Source organism: Gracilinanus agilis, chromosome 1 (genome assembly GCF_016433145.1).
Source record: "Gracilinanus agilis isolate LMUSP501 chromosome 1, AgileGrace, whole genome shotgun sequence".
Lineage (NCBI taxonomy): Eukaryota > Metazoa > Chordata > Mammalia > Didelphimorphia > Didelphidae > Gracilinanus > Gracilinanus agilis.
Window position 1 is genome coordinate 776549914 of NC_058130.1, and position 25827 is coordinate 776575740.

Genomic DNA, 25827 nt, shown 5'->3' on the forward strand with positions numbered 1-25827 from the left:
CGGGGCCTGGTGAGTGTCACCGAGGCCGGGACGGAGGTGGGGTGGGGGTGGCGGTGGTGGTGGGGAGAAGAGACCGAGGTGGGGAGAAACTGAGGCCGGGGGGCGGCGGGAAAACTATGACTGCGGGGAAACCGAGGTCGAAGGGAGCCCTCCGAGAAACTGAGGCTTTGGGAGAAGGGGAAACTGAGACCGGGGGAGCTTGGGGAGAAGCCGAAGTTAGGAGAAAACAGGCCTGGGGAAACTGAGGCCCAGGGAAAGGCCTCCCGTGGTGAGTGCGAAGGATCAGGAAGCCTCCACCCCTTGTGGACTCAGACTGGTTCAATCCCTTTATTTTATAAATCGGGGAAACAGACCCAGAGAGAGGCACTGGTCCCCTCAAAGAGGCAGGGACCAGTGAGGGTCTTCTAGGACTCACTAGATCATCTAAGCCGGGAGAGACCTCTGGATGCTGCTTCTCCAGCCTTCCTTGGGGGTCCTACTTGGGGTGTGTGTGAAGGGGCGGGGCAGACTGTAGATTGTCGGAGCTGGAGGGGGGAGGGACCTTTGACTTAAAGCCTGAGAAACACCCTCGGAGAGGAGGGTCTTGGGAACCGGGGGAGTGGCTGGGTGGGAAAGGGACCAGTCTTTTTGAAGTGGACACTGAGACCTAGAGAGTGGAGGCATGTGAGGAGGGCCAGGTTAGGGTGTTCTTGGACTTATTAGACTGTCAGATAGGTTAGTTCAGGCTTCTGGCAAGTCCAACCCCTTTATTTTACAGAAGAGGAAGGAAGTTGAGGCCTAGAGAAGAGGAGGTTGTGCCCCCTAAAAAGAGTGTAGGGTTAGGAGTGTGAGATGTAAGATAAAAGGCAAGATTCAGACTTGGAGGATTCTGACTGAGCTGGGGTAGGGGCAGGCTCAGTAGTTCTTTATAGCCCCAATTCCTTCATTGTAGAGATGGGGATGTGTGTGCCAGGCCAAGAGTCAGGGTTTTGGAGAAAGACTATATAGATTGTCAGACAGTTAGAAAGAACAGAGATCAGATATCTAAGTATCCCCTCCTTTTAAAGAGAAGGAAATGGACCTAGAGGGGGTGAAAAAGACACTCTCTTCCCCCTTCCATCCCTCCCCTGGTGTTTGGTAAAGGACAAGTCAGGATCTGGGTAGACACCAAATGCGAAGAGTGAGGGGTTTTTAGACTTCTGTTTTGTAAACTGCAAAATAAACTGCTTTTTTGATTAATTTTAAATGGAGTCTTTTTATAATTGTGGAATTGAATAATAAATGCTTGTGGAACTGAGCTGGAAAATGACTGTTTCAGGTGGTGGCAGGACTAGGATTGGAACCCAGGTCTTCTGGTTCTGAATTCTGTGCAGCCCCACCCTGCTCTCTCTGGGTGTTGTCTCTGGGGAGATCCTCCCTCTATTTATTACCCTTTGGTGTTGGTACTGGGCCCTGAGAGCCTCTAGCAGCCTTCCCTCCCCCCACCTTAGATACCTCATAGACTCTTAGAATGTTAGAGCTAGAAGAGGCCTTAGAGGTCATCCCTGGTAAGCCTCTCATGGTAAATGAGGAATCAAGCCCTAAACAAGAGAAGGAACCTGCTTGATTCAACAGATTTATTAAGAGATTAATGAGAGATTTATTAACGGCTCCAAAGTGGCATAGGCATGATTCACACCTTGCACATCCCTGATTTTTCCCATTGTGCCTCTCTGAGGGTGTTGTCCCTGGAGAATCCCTTACTCTCTTAAACACATTCAGGGAATGGTGGAGGAAATTGAGAATCCTTTTGTTCCCCCTGCCCCCAGACACCTTAGAGACTTTTAGCATATTGTTAGAGCTGAGAGGGAGGGACCATCAAGATCATTTATATACTCTTTAATAAGTTCAATTCAATTCAGCAGAAATGTAAGTGCCCCCTGTTTACAAGGGATTGTGTTTACCACTAGGGATACAAGAATGACAAATGGTATAGAAATCAGATGTTGTGGGAGCAGGGAGGGACCTTTGAGATTATTGGTGCCAACATCCTCCTTTGACTGGGGAGGAAATGAACACCTAGAGAGGGGAGGTGGCTTGCTAAGATCATACAACAAGTCAGGTGTAGAGCCAGAACCTATCCCTGGCCTAGAGGAGATGATGGCTCATATGATCTTTTCAGCAGGGCCATGCCAGTATTGGGGAATCTGTCTTCCTCTCCCCCTTGAATGTGGTAAATGAAGGTTCCCTGGGAAGAACACCCATCTGTTGGGTGGGGGGAGGGAGAGGAGAGATGAGACTGCATATTATTGCCTCTGATTCAGTGAGTAAGTGCTTAAGAAATCTCTGTTCAATTGAATTGTTTCAGAATGGAAGGGCTGGACTTGAACCATAGCCCTGCCATTGAATGGCTGTTATGTTACTGGACTAGCCCATTCCTCTCTCTGAGCCTCCTATGTAAAATGAAGAGGTTGGATGAGATGGTCTCTCAAGTCCCTTCTAGCTCTTAATATTCTGTGTCCATGAAGGGCTCAGAGCAGAGAACTCTGTTCTGGAGAAGAAGGACCATATGAAAGGGAAAAGTATGGGTGAATAAATTTGGGTCATCTTCACTTATTTCCCCAAGCTGTCTGGTCCAAGGACAGTGTTTTGTTTGACAAAACCCCTGACTTTGTTGGGAGAGGGGTGTGGTGCTTAGTGGGAATCTTGGTATAAGCTAGTACGTGGCTCACAGTGTTTGGGCAGGAGGAGTGGCTGATTTTGTGGCATTAATGCAATGGGGCATTTTCTTGACCTGTTGGTCAGTGAGTGGGAAGGTTGTTTTAGAGAGAATGAACATGGTGGAAAAATCCTGTGGTCAGTAACTCCAAGAACCCTGGGGAACAAGTGTGAGCTGTTCAGTAAAGGATTACAATGTATTTGTAAAGATAGGGATTGGGGCATTTCATGTATCACATCTTGGAAAAGGAGCTACAAGGATGATATTTTTCTGAACTTTCTGCTCTGGATACCTCTAACAGTGGAGAGTGCCCCCTCTCTCTTCTTATGTCAGTGTTTGTATTCTCTTTAATTAAAGTTCTCCAGGCTGGGGGATTTTCACCTTTTTCAATGCTGCCTTCTTCAAATGAGAGTGAGTTTTTGATATAGGGACATTCTGATATTTTGGCCCTTTTACTAAGCTAGCCTCATTCATGAGGCCCTACTAAAAAGAAGTATTTAAAGCATTCTCTTTTCATTCAAATTCAATTTAGTTGTGCACTGTATATCATGATATTATTAGGGTCCCTGGAAATGCAATAGCATGATGGCATATCTCCTGGATACTTTTCCCAGTGTAGGCTATTGTCCATTTAATGTATATAGTTCTGCGCCATTTGGGCAGGAGGCAAAATTTCATTTGTGTTTTGTATGGGAAATTGGGAGGAATATTGGTTGATTTTATGAAACAGGCCAGAAAGCCCATCATCCCAAGAGTGGGTGCTCTGTACATTGGTGTGATGGAGCACTTGTGAATGCTCAACTTTCCAAGCAGATAGATTGGTAGGAAGTTCTTCCTTTGACGAAAGATTCTCTTTACAGAACATGCTAAAGTTTACTGATTATTTAGTATTTGACCAATCATGGTGAGAATTTGGGTGGGTTATGGGAAAGAGTAAATGGCAAGTAATCATAGAAAATTTAAAGCTGATGTTTTAGGAGCTACAGCCCTCCCAAAAATCAGTTATAAATTAAGAAGAATTATCTCTTAAATTATCATCAGTGAGAAAATGACTTGCTCCACACAAATTCAAGTTATGCACAGATTTCTTTCAAGAACATATTTAATTCTTAAAGTTGAAGTTCCCTGTATTCAGGATTGCCTCGACTTGGGATATACAATATGGGTATTTGTGAAAGATAGCAGGCTGTAGGAGGATGGGGAGATAGCGCTTGTCCTGCCTATGGAACTGCCTCTGGACAGAATCCTAGAGGGAAGGCACTAGCTTAAAAAAAGGGAAACCAGCCCTGCCTTTAAGGTTCCTCACCTCTACCAGAAAGAGAGCTAAGGTTTTTAGAGGAGATGAGATGGGAAGGTGCATTCTGGCTCCTAGTCCAGCATCTATAAAATGGGACTTGGAGTGCATGATCTCTGAAGTCTCCACCAGCTTGAAAATTCTGTGATAGTGAAATTCATTAATTCATTTTACATTTATCTTAGGTACAGGAGATAGACATTTGAATCCATACTTACTCATTCTCTAATATTGCTGCCTCATTTGGACTCTATATTTACCTGTAGTTTTTAGTCATTGTTGTCCCAGAAGCTCTGGAAATAGATTATACATTGCAAGTAGGATGTAGAAACAACTTGCCTTCACTGTTGTAATTCACTCAGTGTTGAAATAAATGGAGTTTCACAAAGGGAACTTAATAGCTTGGGTGGGTGCCTACCAAATTCAGTGGGTCAGAGGATTTGCACAATAAATGTAGACAGTTATTTACTAAATACAACTGAATGCTGTAACTTTACATAGAGGAATGTGTACCTTTGCTAGCTTGTTCTGTCTTGTGGACTTTGGGCCCTCCAATAATCTGAGAAGTCACTCAAAAGGGTGTTTAATAATGATAGAAAAATGCAATGAATTTTATGCTGCCTATATGTATGTATATGCTTTCATTTTCTCTTTTGACACTAGAAATGTAAGCCAATACTATAGTCAGGGCTAGTTACTAGTACTAAAGGACACATTTTTCCTTTCTACTAAAACTTGATATCAGAACTATTTTCAGGGAATGTACTTTGTGAGGATTTGATTGGTTGTTTCTGAAGTCGCTGTGCCAAAACAAAATCTATTGCTAATAAAGTTAAAGAGCAAAAAAAAAAAAAAAGGAAAAATAATCAATTTCTTTGAAAGGCTAATGAGAAAAGTAGTGAATCTTTGAAAAATGTTTTAACATTAATGTGCAAAGACTGTGTGGGAAGAGCTTGCCAGGCAGTAAGTGGAGGCAGTCCAACAGAAAATCCACCAGTGTTGTCTCTGTTCTACAGATCACAGTATGGATTTAGGAGTGGAAGGAACCTTGGATGTCTTCTAGGCCAGCTTCTTCATTTTCCAGAGAAGGCTCATGGAGATGACATAACTTGTTAAAGGTCACATGAGTAGTAAAGGAAAGAGCTAGGATTTGAACTCGGCTGCCCTGATCCCAGTTCCAGTGCTCTTGTCATTCTACCTCACTCCACTTCCTAGGGTTGTTTCAGTTTAAGGTACTCTCCCTGGAGGGTTCCTGGCTCCCTCTGCTTGTCAGTCACTTCTGTAGCATGTTCACTTTTAGGAAGAGTGACACCAGAGCAAAGTTTGAGAATGGTGTGGGTCACTCCATTGTAACTGCACTGCTGGTTCTGACATGGTTGGTACTGAGACTAGGAGGGCTGTTAATAGGAAATATGGAGTACAGCAATTTGAGAAATATTTGGGCTTGGTAGTCAGGGATGAGTGTCTGAAAGGAGAAATAAGCAACTTTATTAGATAAAATTCTAATTTATTTAATATTCTAAAACAGGGGTCAGCAACGTATGGCTCTCGAGCCATATCTGGTTCTTTTGAGGGCCAGATATGGCTCTTTCTGCAGGAGCCATAAAGTCCATTTTTTTTCAGGCGCTGTTACAGGAGCGGCACTGTGAGCACTGTACGGCTCTCACGAAATTACATTTTAAAAAATGTGGCGTTTATGGCTCTCACGGCCAAAAAGGTTGCCGACCCCTCTTCTAAAAGAATGATCAAGGAGATCACTATAGGGAGTTTCATAAAAATTACTCTGAGAAGAACAAGTCCCTAGGAAATTACCATCAACTTAGAGTCTGATAATTTTCAATTGGGCTGATGAAATACTATTAATTTCTGTCCTTATACCCTGGGCTCCCCTTCACCTCCCCACCCCCCTACTCCAATAAACTCCAGTGGCTCCCTTTCGTTCCCAGGAACAAATACACAATTTTCTGGCTGGCATTCAAAGCCCTTCATCACCTAGCCCCTTACCTTTTTAGTCCCAGACATGTACTTTTGATCCAGACACACTGGCCTCTTGGCTGTTCCATAAGTGTTCCATAAGTCCATAAATTCCATCTCTTGTCTCTGGGCATTCTCCTTGGATGCCCCCCATGCCTGGAATGTTCTCTTTCCTCTGCTCTGACTACTGACCTCCTGGGCTTCTTTTAGATGCCAGCTAAAAGCCCAACTCCCCTTAATTCCAATGCCTTCCCTCATTAATTATTTCATATTTGTTCTGCTGAGAGCTTGCTTTATGTATATGCATTTACATGTTGTCTCCTCCCAGTAGACTTCGAGGCCTTTGAGTGAGGGCAGGGGGAATCTTTGGCCACTATTTGTATTCCCAGTGCTTAGCACAGGGTCTGGCAAAGAATAGGTGCATAATGCTTACAGAATTGCATCACATCTCAGAGGGGATGGGACTAGCCAGCTGCCAGGGACCCGGTCTTGAACTGAAATCTGAAGAATATCCAGAGGTGATGGTGAAGGGACAGAGCATTATAGGCCTGAGGAACAGATAGTGCAGAAACAAGACCGGAAGCACGCAATGTCATGTTTGAGCAATTCAGATGGGCCAGTTTCATTAGACTATACAACAAATGGAGGGGAATATAATAATAGAAGTCTGGAAAGCTAGGAAGAGTCAGGTTGTGAAGAGCTTTATATGCCCCTAAGAGGATTTTATAGTTGCTCTTGGAGGGATTAGGGAGTTACCCAAACTCATGGGGTTGGTGATGGTGGTGAGATGGTGAGATTTAGGCTTTATTTTTTTTAATTAAATTTCATTTTATGAAGAGAGGAAAGAGAGGGGGGAGATAATTTGGATCTTACAACTTTTGAAAACTTATGGGGAAATTTGTTATTGCATATAATTTATAAAATAAGATATATTTATAATTAAAAAACAAACAAACAAACTATGCATCTCATTCTGTACATTAAGCCATTGCCTTTCTGTCAGAAGTGATGATTCTTTATCACTCCAGACCTGTGCTTGAATATAGAATATGTTGGAATGGGAAGAGGCTCGACTTATGGAGAGCTCTGAACTGGTCCAGCCACTCTGAAGGGCAATTTGGAACAGTGCCTCCAAAGTTATTAAACTGTGCATACTCTTGGGTCCATTAATAATGCTACAAAGTTTTATATGCCAGTGAGATCAGAGAAAAAGGATCCTTATGCACAAAAATATCTATAGGAGCTCTTTTGTGGTGGTATAGAACTGGAAACTAAGGTCGTTTATCAACTGGGGAATGGCTAGATATATCATACTATATGAATGCAATGGAACAGTATCAGGACGTAAGAAATAATGAAAGGGATGATTTCACCAAAACCTGGAAATATGTATGAACTGGTGCAGAGTGAATTGAGCAGAATCAGGAAAACAATTTATTTAATTACCACAATGACGCTAAGTCAAACTACTTGGAAAGACTTAAGATCTGTGATCGATTTAATGGTCTGTCAAGATTCCCAAGGATTCCTGAAACATACATGCTACTTAACTCTTTTTTTTTTAACCCTTAACTTCTGTCTTAGAATCAATACTGTGTATTGGTTCTAAGGAAGAAGAGTGGTAAGGGTAGACAATGGGGGTAAGTGACTTGGCCAGGGTCACACAGCTGGGAAGTGTCTGAGGTCAGATTTGAACCCAGGACCTCCCATCTCTGGGCCCGAGGACTCTCAATCCCACTGAGCCACCCAGCTGCTCCCCTGCTACTTAACTCTTGACTGAGAGGTGATAGACTCTGGGTACAGGTTAAGATACATTTGTGGGACATGGCCAGTGTAGGAATTTATTTTGCTTCCCTGCTTATTTGTAACCTAGGTTTGTTTTTTCATTCTTTGAGGGAGGGAGGGAGGTGGGAAAGACAAATAAGAAAAAAAAGAAGACTGGTCTGTTATAATGGCTGTGATGAGAAGCAGTGAGAACCTGAACCAGGGGTATAGCTTTGTGATCAGTGTATGAGAGAGATTCTGAAGGTAGAAATGGTACTTTTTGGTGATGGATTGAATCCTTGGGATGAAATGAGTAGGTAAAGATGAGAATAAGGTGGCAAGCCTGGGTGTCTAGGAGCATGGTATTGCCCTTGACAGTAATAGTAAAATTCAGAATGGGGGATGATTTGGGGGAAAGATTATGTTTGGATTGGTCTGTTTTGTTTACATTGAGTTTGAGATGCCTGCAGGCTATCCAGTTTTAGAGGCAGTCTATTTGCTCAGGAGAGAGATTAGGACTAGATCTATCTATAGATCTGGGAATCATAAAGATGATAACTGACCACACAGGACCTGATGGAGGGAGAAGAGCAGAGGGCCCGGGCCAGAGGTGCATGTAATCTGGATGGAGAACAAAAAGGAGAGCAAAGAGTGGGCAGACAGAAAGGGGAGAGAGAAATGCCACAAAAACCCAGCAGAGAGAAAAGTATCCAGAAGAGGGTGATCACAATGTTAAATGCAGAAGAGAAGTCAAGAAGAATGAAGATTGAGAAAAGGCCTTTGGATTTGGCAATTGAGAGATGTTTGGTAACTATGGAGAAGACAGTTCCATTGGAATAACGAGGAAGTGGGATTGCCGAGGTTTTAGAAGAGTTAGAGGAGACGAAGGAGAGCATGTAATGTGGGCTGTTTTCTTAATGAATTTAGCCCTGAAGGGGAGGAGAGGGAGAGGAAGATAGTGAATGGAATGGAAGGATCAAATGAAGATTCCCTTTAAGGATAAAGGAGACCTGACCATGTTTGTTGGCAGCAGAGAAGGAACCAGTAGGTAGTGAAAAAATCAAGAGAAAAGAGAATGTGGAGTTGGTAGTGGAGAAGTTAGGAGGGGAGGAGATCAAGGGTTGCTGAACATGACTGGGAGTCAATAAGACACAAGTTAAAAGTCCTGCTTCAAACACTTACTGTGTATGATCCCAAGCAAGTCACTTCTCTCAGTATCCTCATCTGTCTATAAAATGGGGATAATAATAGCATCTACTTCCCAGGGCTGTTGTGGAGATCAAATCAAATCCTATTTGAAGTGTTTTGCAAACTTTAAGGCATTATTGGCTATTATTGTTATTAGCTATTGTTAAGGGGAAAGTTCTACTTCTATCAGGGAATAAAGTGAAGGAAGAGGTGGTGAGGGAAGATGTTTAAATATTGGGAGATGAGAAGGGAGAGCTTTTAATATGAATATGAAATTTGAGTTAAGGTTCTCAGTTCAAAGAATGGGGGCAGAGGGAGACTGCTGTAGGAGATTTGAGGAGAGACAATGTTTAGAATCATCACTATGGAGAAAGAGTAGACTAGTGAATCAGGAATAGAATGCTTTTCTGGCTGTACAGAGGCCCCGGTTGATATTAGATAATAACATAAATTTGGAGTGAACTCAGTCTACTTAGTTTCCTGGTTTCTTTCAGCTCCAGTAGCAGGAGGTGAATAAGGGAGGCAGTGATGGGTGCTTTCCGGAGCTGAGATTTGGTAAAGGACTTGAAGATAGAAGGTAGTGTAGAGTGGAGTCAACTTAAGAAGGGGGTGGGAGAAGGGAATTCCTCCAGTTTATTATTCCTTTGAGCACAGTAGTATTCCATCACCAGCATATACCACAATTTGTTCAGCCATTCCCCAATTGAAGGGCATCCCTTCGTTTTTCAGTTTTTTGGTTACCACAAAAAGCGCGGCTATAAATATTTTTGTACAAGTCTGTTTATCTATGATCTCTTTGGGGTGCAAACCCAGCAATGCTATGGCTGGATCGAAGGGCAGAGAAGTGATGACCTGGGGAATAATAAAGGAGTTGTAGGAATAGAAGGCATGAGAAAGATGAACAAGGATGTGAAGGCATTGGACAAATTGGACTTGCCTGAATTATTAGGATTAAAATCATTTCTGAGTTCATGAACAAGGAAGTTGAACAGTTCTGGATAGTGTTGAGATCAAGGGTTTGATTCAGTCTCTGGGGAGCTAAGGTGAAGTAGAAGAATAGGTTATGGGAACCTAAGAGACATAGTACCATATCAACTTCAAGGGACAGTATATTTACTATTATTTTTATTATTAACTCAAATAATTTTGCAGTTTAGATAGTGAAGGGTAAGGAGACATTCACTTGGCTCATTTGGAATATAGTGGCCTTGGAAAATGGAAGAAACTCAACCAGCTGATCAAATGTGAAGCACTGGGTAGGAACCAGTCATCCCAATATAGTGAGAAAAGTGCTCCCTTTGAAAGCTGTTGGACCTTCTCTAGGCTGCAAGTTTCCTCGTCTACAACAGGAGGGAGGGGTTAGACAGATGATATTCTAGGTCAGTGGTTCCCAAACTTTTTTGGCCTACCGCCCCCTTTCCAGAAAAAATATTCCTTAGCCCCCTGGAAATTAATTTTTAAAAAATTTTAATAGCAATAGGAAAGATAAATGCACCTGTGGCCATCACCACTCTCCTGGATTGCTGCAGCACCCACCAGGGGCTGGTGGCGCCCACTTTGGGAATCACTGCTCTAGATCTTTCTGACTTCAGATCCCTTCTGGAGACTTCTGGAGAAAGAGGGACTGAGTGTAGCCATCAGAGTTCTCTTCCTCAAAAGAAAGGCATTAGTCTTCTGTAATCTGGTATACAAATAATTATAGCTCACATTGGTTTGGAAAGCTTTCAAATTTGCTAACTTCTTTAAAGAATGAGGTGGGTAGCAGCATTAAGCACCTTCTATGTGCAGACACTGGTCCTAGCTCTGGGGGAAGGAAGTAAAAAATGAAATAGCTCCTGCCCTCAGAGAGCTCCACCTACTGTTGTATGAATATTCTTGTCCTTAAAGTAACTTGTGTGAGATCACATGGCTAAGTGGTAGAGCAGGATGAGAATCAGATTTAAGCCTCTTGACTCCAAGATCAGTCAGCTACCATTTATTAAGCATCCACTGTGTGCCAAACACTGGACTAAGCACTGGGCATACAAAAACCAGTTCTTCCTCCCAAAGGAGCTCCTCCTACTCCAGGAATCAAGGGGAGGGGTGGATACCATGCACACAACTAAGTATGGACAAGTTCTAGACAGGATAAGGATAGATCAAGGGGTATCTCAGGAGGAAGGTCTGAGTCAGAAGTCAGATTAAAGAGGATAGGGACTATGAGCCTTTAGCTAAAACTAGAAGGAAGCCAGAGAAACCTGGAGGCTGAAATGAGAGGGAGCCAGTTCTAGGCATGGGAAGACAGCTAGGAGGCCAGGGTTGCTGCATCTCAAAATGAGTTGTGGGATTTAAGAAGCCTGGGAAAGTAGGAATGGGATCAAGTTATGAAGGGCTTGCCCAACAGATGAATTAGATTTGATCCTGAAGGTAACAGAGAGCTATTGGAATTAATTGGCTAGAGGGATGACATTGTCAGACCTTTACTTAATGGCTAGCATGGGAAGACCGTTGAGTCAGAGTGATCAACTCCATAGACTCTTGTGATAGTCTAGGTGTGAGGTTACGAGGGCCTGCAGAAGGGTGGTAGCAGTGTCTGAGGAGAGAGGTACATTTGAACAACAGGACTGGACACTGTCTGGAATCTGATTGGAATTTGGGAATGAGAGAAAATGTGGAATTCCACCTCCCTAGGTTTTGAGCCTGGATGACTGGGAGGATGGATGCTAGTGCTCTCAACAATAATAGGAAAGTTAGGAGGAGAGGAGAGTTTGCCACCCTCTAGCCCAAGGACAGAGCTGGGGGGGGGGGGGGAAACCCCCTTGTGGGCTGAAACACTCCAGTAAAGGAGATAGAGAAGTAGTAGTTCAGTAGGTAGAAGGAAGACCAGGAGAGAGTTTAGCTAGGTGGCAGAGTGGATAGTGCTGGTCTCTGGAAAACTTGATTTTGAATCCTGCCTCTTATATTAGCTGTATGACTAAGCAAGACAGTTAACCTCTTAAGATTTAGTTTCCTTATCTGTAAAATGGGCATAATAATAGCACCTGTTTCACAAAGTTGTTGTGAAAATCCATAAAATCATACATATAAAGTGCTTTGTAAACCTTCAAGCATTCTTTAAATGCTAGTGTTATTATCTTTTCCACTGTATTATATACAAAGAGTTGTTATAGTTTTTGGAAGGTCAATTTTTTGAGGTGAGTTTTAGAGGCAGGCTGGGAAAAGACTGGACGCATAAATATATACTTAAATGCATACAAAGCGTTAACTGTAAAGTAATGCCTGGTTCTAGAATCAAATGTAAATTATGATCTCTGAGAGTTTATTGGCTGTGTATGTTTATTTTTTTTCTGATCCATAAAAAGCCTTCATTTTTTCTCTTTTATTCATTCACTCATTCACTCATCAATCAATCAATTAATTAATTCACTTATTCATTCATTTTTTTTTGTGTGTGTGGTTCATGTTTTTACTTTCCCCTTCACTCTCCCCCCCCATAGCCAGTGTGCATTTCCACTGGTTTTAACAGGTGTCATCAATCAAGACTTATTTACATATTATTGATAGTTGCTTTGGTGTGGTCATTTCGAGTCTACATCCCCAATCATGTCTATCAACCCATGTGTTCAAGCAGTTGTTTTTCTTCTGTTTCTACTCCTTTAATTCTTCCTCTGAATGTGGGTAGCGTTCTTTTTCATAAATCTCTCAGAATTGTCCTGGGTCATTGCATTGCTGCTAGTACAGAAGTCCATTACATTCAGTTTTACCACAGTGTACTCTGTGTACAGTGTTCTTCTGGCTCTGCTCCTTTCACTCTGCATCAATTCCTGGAGGTCTTTCCAGTTCACATGGAATTCCTCCAGTTTATTATTCCTTTGAGCACAATAGTATTCCATCACCAGCATATACCACAATTTGTTCAGCCATTCCCCAATTGAAGAGCAGGCTGTGTATGTTTAAACACACACATGTATGCATGTTCACAAATGGGGCTTGTTAGCCCCATGGGGACCAAAGCCGTTAGCCTCAGAATAATCAATATCCTTTAGCTTGCAGTTGGAAATTTAGAAAACTTTGTCATTATCTTCCTTTGGTTGGGTCTGTAGAGGACTGCTTTCTGTAGCTCACCATTGGGTGGGGGGGAAGATGGGAGGAGGTCATTGGATGGCAGGACCATGAACTGAAGGATTATATTTGACTTTGGGGTTTAGGGGACTTTGAGGAGTTGATGTTTTGGACACTCAGTTTTTCTGCAGAGATAGTTCTGTGTGGTGGTTTGAAGATATCACTGTTACTTTTGTATATTTATTGTTGATGGAAAAATTTCCTCTTTGTACAGCTTTGCTTCTAAAGCAGTAGCAATTTTGATGGGCACATCAGATTTGAAAAGGACATGCTGTACTAGGAAACTGATCTGAGAAACTAGCCAACTCAATTTTTCTTGGGCTTGAAGAAATATGGCTTTTACCTTTTCTAGGAATCTTTTTTTTTTTAAAGAAAGATTTCAATTTTTACAGTGTATTCTGATTTGAATGAAGGGATAAATAATTATTACTTGCTACTTTTCTTTTGCTAGAAAGTACCATAATGAACTGCTAGTTAATGTATTTCCTCTTAAGTTTGAGTTAAAATTATTTTGTTCTTTTCTCCTTTCAACTTTATGTTACAAAAGCAAGAAAAGATGTGAAAAATGAGCAATTAGATTTGTTGGTTCATGAGTCTGACCATCCCTGTTAAATAGTAGAGACTGATTCTGATCTATCTTTGTATCTTCCTCAGCACATAATACAGTTATTGTATATCTTAGGCTCTTTCATAGTCAAAATCTTTGTAATTTCCCCCCACAATTGTAGATTGTAACCTAACACAGTTCCTGGGAGCTGCTGTTTCCCCTTGTCCTGGATTCGTAATCTTATGGCCAACCTGATGAAGGGGCTTTTTGGGTTTGGCTTGTCAGGCTTTTGGATGACAAAATAAATAGGCCCTTTTTTTTTGAATGTTATTTCATTTATTTATTTGTTGATTTTTAATATTTTCCCATTGTTACATGTTTCATGTTTTTTCCCTCTCCCCTAAGTCCCCCCCCCAGCTGATGCACAATTCCACTGGGTTTTACATGTATCATTGATTAAGACCTAATTCCATATTATTGATAGTTGGACTAGAGTTATCGTTTAGCTTCTACTTCCCCAATAATATCTCCATCAGCCCATGTGTTTAAGCAGTTGTTTTTCTTCTGTGTTTCTACTCCCACAGTTCTTCCCCTGAATGTGGCTAGTTTTCTTTCTCTTAAGTCCTTCAGCCTTGCTCTGGATCCTTGCATTGCTGCTAGTAGAGAAGTGTGTTATGTTCGATTGTACCACAGTGTATCCTTCTCTGTATACAATGTTCTCCTGGATCTGCTCCTTTCACTCTGCATCAGTTCCTGGAGGTCATTCCAGTTCACATGGAATTCCTCCAGTTCATTATTCCTTTTGGCACAATAGTATCCCATCACCAACAGATACCAAAATTTGTTCAGCCATTCCCCAATCGAAGGGCATCCCCTCATTTTCCAGTTTTTTGTCACCACAAAGAGTGTGGCTATAAATATTTTCGTACGAGTCTTTTTCCTTATTATCTCTTTGGGGTATAATCCAAGCAGTGCTATGGCTGGATCAAAAGGCAGATAGTCTTTTAAAGCCCTTTGGGCATAGTTCCAAATCTCCATCCAGAATGGTTGGATCAATTCACAACTCTACCAGCAATGCATTAATGTCCCAGTTTCCTTTTTGGGTCTTTCCTAGTTTACCTGGGCACTTGTATTCTCTTGACAGAGCCTTGAAGAGGCTAGGGCAGTGATGGTGAACCTTTTGGAACTTTTTAGGGACCCATGCTATATCCCCCTGCTACCTCCTTTGTGCCCCTGCCCCCATTGCATGCCATGCTCTGCACCCTGTGTTTGGGGGTGGGGCGCGTGCTTGCAAGTGCACACACACACACACACACACACACACACACACACACACACATACACATGCTTTATGGTTTCCAGGGGGCTTTTCTTACTACAAACCTATAAGATTGGTTGTAAGTATCAATTAGCCCCATTTTACAGATCAGAAAACTTAGGCTCAGGATTGAAGGTCACGTGATAAAGAAGTGACAATCCCAATGTTCCTCTTTCAGATGCACCACCTCATCACTCTACAATGAGATTTAATCTATACACATTTATTAGAGGTCTCCCTTGGTGTTGGGTGCTGGAGATACAAAGCAGAATTCTTCCCTTCTCTTGTACATCTCTAAGGTGGTGCAAGAATAATCTGCAAGTTTCAGAGTGATGGAGGCAATAGAAGCTGGAGAAGAGACTCCTCGGCAGGAGGTTTGACCTGAGCTTTGTAGGAAGCTAGGGTTTCTCTGGAGTAGAGCTGAAGAAGGAGTACAGTCTGGGCATGGAGGACAATCTGTGCACAGGGGTGGACAGGGGGGAGATTGAATGTTAGAGCTTGGGAAGAGGAGTGATGTGTTATCAACCCAGAGTTGGGTGTATCTTAGATTCAGTTATTTTGTGTGATTCACTGCCCATAGAAAGTCAATTAGAGATTGGAAAAGAGATTTAAACAATGTGAATATTTAAAAAAACTTCTGTATTATAGCTATGAGAGTTTATAATTTGAATTTTGTAGCTTGATAGGACATTTTGTTTGTAATTGTCCCCTAATTAACTTTTCAAGTTCAGAGTGATAGCCAGCATTTATATAGTGCTTAAAGGTCACACAGCACTGGACAAAGTATTGTCTCAAGTGATCCTCACAACAATCCTATGAGGTTGGTGCTAGTATTATTCCCATTTTACAGATGAGGAAATTGAGACTAAGAGAAGTTAAATTATTTGCCCAATATCACACAACTAGTAAGAAGGATCAGAATCTGGATTTGAATTCAGGGCTTCTGACTCTAGATTCAGTGCTCTGTTTAATGTGTAGTTATATCATTTTGAAATCAGACTACTATTTTTCCTGAAATCTATCTTTATATCTGACATATACACAATAGCAATATCTTCTAGGAGAGAGAACCTACTTAGAATAGTCTTTGTGATACTTTCCATCTACTGTCCAAGCACCAGGAAGGAATTGTACCATGTGAGGAGAAAGGCATACTGTGCATGATGTTACTGCTACTGTCTTTTCTGTATGGAGGATGGAGCATCCTGGGTCAGTTGTGATCTGTACTCTCTGGAGAGATTACCTGCAGTTATGAGAAAATGAACCCATCATAGCAGTCAGCCACAAGCTTTTATTAAGTGCTTATGATGTCCACACCAGACACTGGGGACAATTAGACAACAATGGAGAGTTCAGGGAATAAATATGCCCCAAGAAATAGGCACAAAACAAACTGAATGAAGATGAGGTCACTATGAGGTCACTTCTGGCCAAACGGAGGCTATTTTATTTGATCCTCCCTATTGGGAACCAGTGGAATTTGGGGAGGTAGGGTGGGTGAGCTTAAGGAGGTTTCCTCAGAAGGGAGGGAAAGAGACTTAAGGCTGACCACCTAGCAGGCTTTTGCAGTTGGCCAGGCATGAGGTGATGAGAGTCTTCACTAGAAATATTTCCTGAAGAAAGTGGCATTTGAGCTGAGTCTTGAAAAAAGATGTGAGACTGAGAGACCATTAGGTGGCGATTGCAGTTGGTCAGGCAAGAAATGCCTGACCAACTGCAATGAGATATCTGAGATATCTGAGGAGAGGAAAAAGAACATTTGAGAATTGTCGTGGAGAGAGAAATAACAAGGCTTAACAACTGTTTGGATATAGGGGGTGAGTGAAAGGGAAGAACTGAGAATTAAATTGGGTGGGTAGGAGACAAGGAAGGCCTTTAATAGAAATTGGGTAGTTAGAAAGTAGGGAAGGTTCTCTTTTAGATGTGTTGAGTTGAGGTTGCCAGCATCCCCTTGGAAATGTTCACTAGGCAGCAGGTGATTTGGGATTGGAGCTGGAGCTCAGGCTATGGAATGGAATATGGAGATCTGAGAGTCATTATGAGAGAATGTAGAGAGAAAAGAAAAGAGGGTCCAGGACTTTGCCTGGGGGGTACACATAGTTAATAGACCTGACTGGATCGAGATCCTGAAGAGACTGAGAAGGGAGGGATCATATAGGTAGGAAGAGAAGCAGCAAAGACAAAAACCCAGAGAGGAGAAGGTATCCAGAGGAATAGTTGGCAACTGTGTCAGATGTTGTAGAGCTCAAGAAAGGATTGAGATTTTTGGCTATTAAGAAGTTATTGGTAACTCTGGAGAGAGCATTTTTAAATGCATTGATGAGGTTGGCAGTCAAATTGCAGAAGAGAGGAAGTACAAGTGCTGAGTGTAGATGACTTCAGAAGAGGTTAGCTGAAAGAGGGAGAGGAGTTACAGGATGACAGCTATTGGAGATAGGATCTAGACAAGGTTTTTAAAGAATGGGAGGATGAGAGTGTTGAGGCAGTAGGGAAGGAAGCAGTAGAGAGGGAGAGACTGAAGATTAAAGAAGGGCTGGTGATGAAAGGGAGGACAAGGTGCTGGAAGGTGCTGGAGAACGTGGTGGCCCTGTGAGTGGAGAGAAAGGATGAATGTGAGAGGTTGTAAAGGTAAAATAGTTAAGACTTGGAAAGTCATTGATGTAGGTATGGAAAGTGAGGGAAAGTGAAGGATGGAAGATAACTGAGTGATAGAGGTAGAAAGAAGTTAGAAAGAAGTGTGATGGTGGGGAGGCCGTGAACTCAGTTTGGGACATGGGGAGTTGGAGATACCTCTCTAGAACAGCTTGTAGTCCAGGAGGCAGTTAGTGATATGAGTTAGGACTTGTTCTGTAGATCTGTCCAGAGATGGAATTAAGAAGATTTGAGACAGGGAGTAGAACTGAGTGTTAATGAAATGCTACAAAAAGATGAAGGAGAAGAACCAAACTGTACTCGCACAAACACTTACTGACTCCTCATCAACTGGATGTTCTGTGGTGTTAAATTCAAGGCTCAGAGGGTTGCCATGGACAGTGATCAGCATCTGTTCTTTGCGAGGAGGGCTTCATTCTCCTTGGGTTACACTCTTCAGTAAGGGTCAAGGTTGTTTTCTACTCTTTATATGGGTATCGTCTGATGCCTTCTCCTCAGGATCCAAGGTAGCAGTGCCTGCACATAATAATGCAGCCCCTCATTTGCACAGCTCTTCAGGCCTAATGGATAGGACCTAGAGCTAGGATCTCATTGGTATAGTGAGCCCCCTAAAAGAACTCCCATTGCCAGTGTAGACAACTTCCTTCTCTTCAACTTAGAGTGTCTTAGAATGCTGCTGAAGTATTGGGGGGGGCCTTAAAAGCTGGTCTGGGCCATCAATGGGACTTGAGGTTTCACTGCACCAGGCAGCCTGGCCCTAGAACATTTATTTTCTTCATAGCCCCACCCCGTGAGAGGTGCAATGTGAATGTTAAGTCTTCCCAGATTGAGGAAAGGAATGATCTCATAATTTTTTCCCTGATTCTTCTATGTTTTGCCCCTTTCAGTAACTCATTCTTGCCTCTGAGATAAAATATAAGCCCTTTGGTCTGGCATTGAAAGTCCTCCTTAAATCTGGTACCAGTCACCCTTTCCTAGCCCTAGTCCATGCTACCCTCTTTATATCCTGGTTGTCCTTTTATTAGTTCCCTAATCTTAGGGTGTCTCCAGAATTCTCTCTTCTCTTTTCAAGGCAGCTGTCATCTTCTGTCTGATGTCTCTATTCATCTTCCCAGCTGAAATTGCCCTAAATTGAGTATTCCTTCCTCAGATGTTTCTATGGTATTACTTCCCTCTGTCAGGTTTTACCTTGTTTTTCTTATTTTTATTCCTCTGGCATTCCCCCAGTAGAATTCAACTTGAATGGAAGGACTGTATCCTTGATTTTCACATCTTGGAGCCTAACACAGTATCCTCCACATAGGTACTTAGTTATTAAATTTTCTGAAAGGAATGCTTTTCACTCACCCCCTCAGAAAGCATGGAAAGAAATTAAAACCCTTTTAAAACAAAACAAAACAAAACAACAAAAACAAAAACAAAAAAGTAGGAGAAAGGAACCTACTTTATGTATTTATAATTTTAATTTATTTATATTTATAGCTGTTCTTTTTGTGGTGGCAAAGAATTGGAAATTGAAGGAATGTCCATCAATTGGGGAATGGCTGAACAAATTGTGGTATATGATGATGATGGCATACTATTTGGGCTGTAAGAAATTATGAACAGGATGATTTCAGAAAAAGTTGGAAAGACCTCTATGAACTGATGCAGTGAAGTAAGCAGAACCAGGAGAACATTGTACACAGCAACAGCAACATTGTGGAATGATCAACTGTGAAAGACTTAGTTTTTCTCAGCAATACAATGATGCAGGACAGTTCTGAGGGACTTATGACAAAGAATGCAATTTACTTCCAGAGAGAGAACTTTTGGAGTCAGTTGGATGTGGAGCAAAGCATGGGGTTTTCACTTACAGATTATTTGGGCTTTTGATTTTATGTGATTATTCTCTTACCAAAATGACCAATATGGAAATATATTTTGTATGATAATACATGTATAACTCAGATCAAATTGTTTGCTAGCTTCAGGATTGGGGAGGGAAGGGAAGGAGGGAGGCAATTTGGATGATATAACTTTGTAAAACTTATATAGAAATTTACTATTGCATATAACTGGTGAAAATACAGTATCTTTATAATTAAAAAAAAAAACCAAACCCTTGGAATGCCCCTTTCCCCATATTCACCTGTAACTCAGCTTCTCCTTAGGAGCCTCCATGATAGATGTCATGACTTCTATAATTTTCATCACATATTAAAAGCCTCCCCGCCCCCCCCCCCCCAAATCCTCATCATCAGGAAGGCAGTTACTGAACATAGGAAAGAAGGGTCTGGTCTGGCCCTTCCCATCATGGGTTCCATTGTGACTAAAGAATCTGAGGAACCTTCAGGGTTGTAATTAAGCACAGAGAACTCTGTTTCATCAAGTAGGACAAATTCTTCTTTTGGATGAATTAATTGGTTGGAAACTAAGAAAGGCTCATTCTGAAGCCTCTCAAACTCCATAGACACAGGTTTGAACCTTGGCCCTGGCTCTGCCACCGATTGTCTGCTTAGCATTTTATACCTTGAGATACTTTTGTGTAGCAAGTGGAATTTATGGCAGACGAGGTGTACAATATGCCACACTGTAGGATTATGGTGACTGCCCAGCATTGATTCTGATGTGAAGTCCTTCAGACATCCCTCTGCAGTCACTCTGCCCATTTTGGTAAAAAGTTTCCTTGTTTTTAAGTGCTGATAATTGGAGCTTCATTTTTGCTAATAGTTTGTGCACCATTGGTACACAGGGCTGCAACTGTTTATGGAGAATGATTGGCAGGGCATGAGAAGAAGGTCTTGAAGATAGTGTGCTATCTTTAGAAGCCTGTGAGTGCTTGGCCCTGCTTTCTGCTTCCATTAATGGAGGCAGAAATTGAAGATAATAATAGGAGGTGTTTGAATGAGCTTAAGTGAACATGGCCTTCCAGCCTCCTAGCCATAGTGGTACTAGTCTCTCGCAGGTGGCTTCCCCTCTATTTTATGTGTTTTCTCTGTACCTAGCTTCTTCACCTTTTGTCTTCACCTAGAAGGTGAGCTCCATGTTGGGGCTTTTTGTTTCAGGCTTCTCTTAATGCAAGAAATGCAGATGGATCAGAGTGCTTTAGGACCAATCATTACTTTCTAATGTTGGTGCCATATGATGGGAGATCTCTGGACCACCAGTTCTTCTCTCAGTCAGGCTTGACTTCATTATTCTGCATTCTTGGATGACTCTATTAGAAGGGGTGCGGGTGGGGGAGAAGGGGTTTCCCTTCCCCAAATCTCTACTTGTTGACATCATAACCCAGTCTTTCAGTTCAAGCTCAAATGTTGCCCCTTTTTCCACATAGCTTCCTCCCCCCCACCCCCCGCAGGCCTGAATTGTATATTCTTTCTTTCTCATCTGACTCCTCTAATTTGGTTAATTAAAAAAGTATATTAAATGCCTATTCCGTGTTTGGTGCCCAGGATTCTTTGATACTTATTGGATGGCTCAATGATCTTATAAACACAGGTGCTCCCTCTTCTGGCACAAATTGGAGCTCAGCCATGCCTTCATATCCTGTGGGACTTTGGGCTATGCTCTTCCAAAACTCTATGACTAGTGGCCTTCCTCTTAATCTCTTGATATTTCAGGGACAGCAGTGAAGGCCTTGGGTGCTCTGTAGATTAGCTGTTGCTTCGCACTCATAACTGGCCTCCTCCTTTTTTGGTTCTACACTTCTCAAATGGCATCCTTTATACTTTCTCTCTTGAACAATTCCTCCCAGGAATGAATGGGCTGCAGTTTTCTTCTGCCTTGCCTGTACCTTTCCTTTGCCCTTTGGGTGACCCTTACCTTGAATTCTTTGGCAATCATGGCATATTCTGTGACTCAGCCACACAGCATCACCAGTAAGTAGAATGTTGTTATTAAGAAGCTGGGCCTTTGTTTAGGGGAGAAACTTGAGGTCATTTAAAAGCCCTTGGGGACTGTCCAGCCTCCTCTTGGGCCTAGCTCATTGTCCATTGTCTGTCCCAGAGAGATATAGACTGGTGGATTAGCTCTAGTGATTGTTCATTCAACTGCACAGCATAGTCTAGACAATAAGAATTCTTCATTGGATTTTTTTTTCTGGTTTGAGAATGAGATCAAGTGATTTTCAATGATTCTGGATTTTGTTTCAGAGGCCTTTTATAGACCTGGAGATGGTGGCAAACTACATAGTGTCACCCACATCTTTACGGCTGATAGCAGAGTTCTTACCCTAGGGTCCTTGAACTTTTTTTTTAGTGTCGATAATTATTTCAGTATAATTTGTTTCCTTTGAAATCTTATATATTTTACTTCCTGCATTTGTGAACATGATTCTGAGAAGAGGCTTCACCTGAGGGGCAGGAGCCCAAGATAGAAACAGTTAAGAATCCCTCCCTCATCTGTATGGTATTTCTCTTGTATTTGTACTTTGTGCTGGATACTTTCCATGAGAGTAGCAGAAACCTTTGTTGAAATGTGTGCTTTTGATGTATACCTTGGAGGACAGTCTTAAAAGGTGATATTTTATTCTACTGTTTTTCAAAAATCCAAGAACAATAAGTACAACAAGATCTTGTATTCTCTGTTACATCTCAGCCATTATGCAAATCTGCAATCTTTAGTGACAGATGGTTTGTGAAAGCCTACCTGTTCCTCTTATATTTTCATTAAGTGTGCCTTCCATACATAGAGATTATTATTGTTATAAGTTTGTATAAGTGGGAAGGTAGGCATATGGGTCATATTTATTGATATTTTCCCACTTGCCTTTTGGGGCAATAAAATTTGGAGTAAAAAAATTTAAGTTTTTCCCCAAGCTTTTAGTTTCCTTCCCTTTTTCAGATAAATTTTAAGAATTGACCTCTCATTACTCTCCTTCAGTTGTATTCCCACAGACTTCCTTTGTGTATCTTTGTTTTCTTTACTCAATTTCTACTTGGAGATTAGGACCATGATTTTAGAATGCAAATGTGGTGATTTTATTGTCTTTGATGTAGAAGAACTTATTATAGATTTAGTTTGTTCATCAACAAATGGCCTTGGGATAATTTTGCTTAAACTTCTTTTTTCTTATGCTGCCTTTTGCTATTTTTGAGGAGATACTATTCATTCATTATCTTTTATCATTTTTCTACAAGAGTTTTTTACACAGGAATATTCTAGGGGAGAGGACGTGTCCAACACATGGCCTGTACAGTATTCTGAAGTGTAAACTGAGCCAGATTGAAATGTAATTGGAAAATAGCGTACAAAACAAATAAAAATAGGATAAGACATAGATACATTAATATGTGTTTTTTCTGAGTTACTGTGTGGCCAATGGTTTAGTGTTTCTAGTTTGATACCACCACTCTAGAACTCTCTTGCAATTAATTGACTTGTTAAGGAGTCTTTACTGACCAAGGTGGTCTTTAGTATGTTGTACTTCTCTAAGAAATGCTGGTGTCTTTGTGATGTCGAGTCTTTGATTCTACTTCTGTATAGCAGTGGCAGTGGCTTTGAAAATAGGTCAGGTCAGAGTTGCCTCTGGTATACACCACGTTTTTCTAATTTGGTGTGGATTTTGATCTTTGCTCTAACAAGTTGGTCTGACACAGACTTCCATGTTAGTCACCAGCAGTTTTATGTTTGTCAACTACATATTTGTTGAATTACTTTGCTGCTACTGTGTGCAGAAGAATCTCATGCTTGATCAATGCCTTTGGCCTCTCTTATTTCTCATACTAAAACCATTTTCCCCATCCTCCTCGCCTATGCTTATCCTTGCTTTAAAGTTTAAATTAAAATATCAAGGCAGTAAGGTTAAATAACCTTCAACCTTAGTTTCCCCATCTGTAAAATGGGAATAATAGCACTATCTCCCAGGGTTGTTATGAGGATAAAATGAGATCATATATATAAAATGCTTTGCCAACTTTAAAGTGCTGTATAAATGCTATTGTTATCATTAAAATAGAATACCTTGGAAATTTCCTTTGAGTCTATTGTTTAATTTGTAGGTTTTCATAGAATTTCTTAATCTTCATGTTCTCTGAACAAATATTGGCGTATAAGCAGCAATCATTTTTATTGTGATATTACAAGTGCTTATCATGAGCGCTACCACACTGGGACCAGATTTGTACAGTAAAACTAATACACTTTCCTTGGGCAAGGAGAACCAGTGAGACAGCTTTCCATTGAGAGACAGTATAGCATGGAGCTGAGAGCACTGGGCTTTGGGTCAGGAACCTCAAGCTTCCTCATTTGTAGAATGTAGAAAAACACTACCCTCCAGAGATGGGGTGAGGAAAGCACTTTGTAAAACTTTAAAAGTCCCTTGTGCATTTGAAAAAGCTGTGACATGCTTTTATCTTCCATTTCATTTATAATGGCAATGATAAGGTTGATAGGGTTCTGTTCCTTTACTTGGTGCCGCATGCCCAAGTTATACTGACTACTGGACAAGGATCTCAGCTTTAATGGTACCTTCTGAGAGCTAAGTTAATGTTTCTGGAGAGTCTAAAACTTGTGATTCCTAGTAGGCATTCGTGGCCTTTTCTGCCATTGCCACATTCGTGGCCTTTTCTTCCATTCCACTTTGGAATGGAAGGAACCCTTGAAAAACTTTGAGTTAAGAAGACCAAAGAATTCATTAACAACTGAACAGCCTGGGCCTAGGCTCTTTCCATATATGAGAGAAGCCATCCAATCAGAGAGAGTGACCTTCAGGGGGAAGGGATTCTCCCAATGTGTGAATTCCAAGGCTAGAGGGAGTTTCATTTCAGTCTTGTCTGACTCTTTGTCATTTGGGGATTTCTTGTCAGAGATCCTGGAGTAGTTTGCCATTTCCTTCTCCAGCTCAATTTCCAGATGAGGAAACTGAGGCAAACAGGGTGAAGTGATTTGCCCAGGGTCACCCAGCTAGTAAGTGACTTAAGGTTAGATTTGAACTCAGGAAGATGAGTTTTCCTGACTCCAGGCTTGGTTCTCTATTGAGCCACCTGGCTACCCCTGGGGCAGAGGAAGTTTGTTGAGCATCACCAAGAGGAAAGAGGTGTAGTTGATCTGGGCATCCTTTTTAAATGAAGGATCTTGCCTCCAGTCAGAGAAAGTAACCCACACAGTGGAGACTGTCCCCAGTGTGTGGCTTCTAAGTCTGGGGGGAACTTCAGGATGAAGAGCTGCAAGAGTGTGTAGGGCAGAGTGGAAAGATCAGAGTATTGGTATTGAATGTAGTGCTGTAGGATTTCAGAAGAGGGCCACAGGACTTTAGATGAGGATAGTAACTTTCAAAGGAAGTAGAATTGGAATCTTGGAGGTTAGGGTTTAGAGTGTTAAGTCAGGAGGGGGTAGTGTGAGTTGTACTCCAAATAGGGAAAAAAGACCTAAGTAGAATGGGGAAAGAGGCAAGTTTGAGGGACAATCTGACTACAACTAAGGGTTTGTGAATTAAGAGCAATGGGAAATGACCGGAAAAGATATATTGGAGCCAGCTAAGGATTTGGAACTTTGCTTACTCTGAGCCACTGTAGTATTTTTGTTTGGGGAGTGACCTGATCAAAGTACTATAGTTGCTAGGTGAAGATTAATTTGATGATAGTGTTTGGGATGGATCAATCCACTGTCAATAAGCATGTATTAAGTGTTTACCATGTACCAGGTACTATGCTCTTAGGATAGGGGAGATGCAAAGAAAGGCCTGCCCGTAAGGAGCCTGCATTCTACTGGGGGGAGACTACAGATGTCCAGAAATAGGTACGTGCATGATACATGTAGAGTAGGTACAAGATGATTTCAGTGGAAGGCACCAGGAGCTGTGGGTACTGACTGGACTTCTTGAGGAAGGTGATAGACTTAAAGGAAGCCAGGACCTCTAAGAGGCAGAGGGTGAAGGGGACAAGAGCTTTCCAGATCTGGAGGATAAATGGTGAGTGCAAAGGAACAGAAGGTGTGTTTTGTGAGGGGGCAGCAAGTAGGTGGATGTGTGAGTTGGGCCATAGATTGTGGGCAGGGGAACAGGGTGTGTGAGAAGGCCAGAAGGATAGGAAGGGGCCAGGCTGAGAAGAGCCTTAAATGCCAGATAGGTGGCTATTTTTGGGAGCCTTTGGAGTTTATAGAGCACAGGATGATAGAGTTAGAGGGCCTGAACCAGAGGGGGTGGCCATATGCCTGGAGATGTTGTGGAGGTAGAAATGACTGGATCTGTGGGGCCAGTTTGAGAGAGGAGAGGAAGATTTCGTGGAGTTTTGGATTCTATGAATATGAGATGATGGAGATGAGATTGAAGACTAGGGAGAGTGAGGGGATGATTGAAGGGACTGGTTCTTCGAGGAAGTGGAAAAGAATCA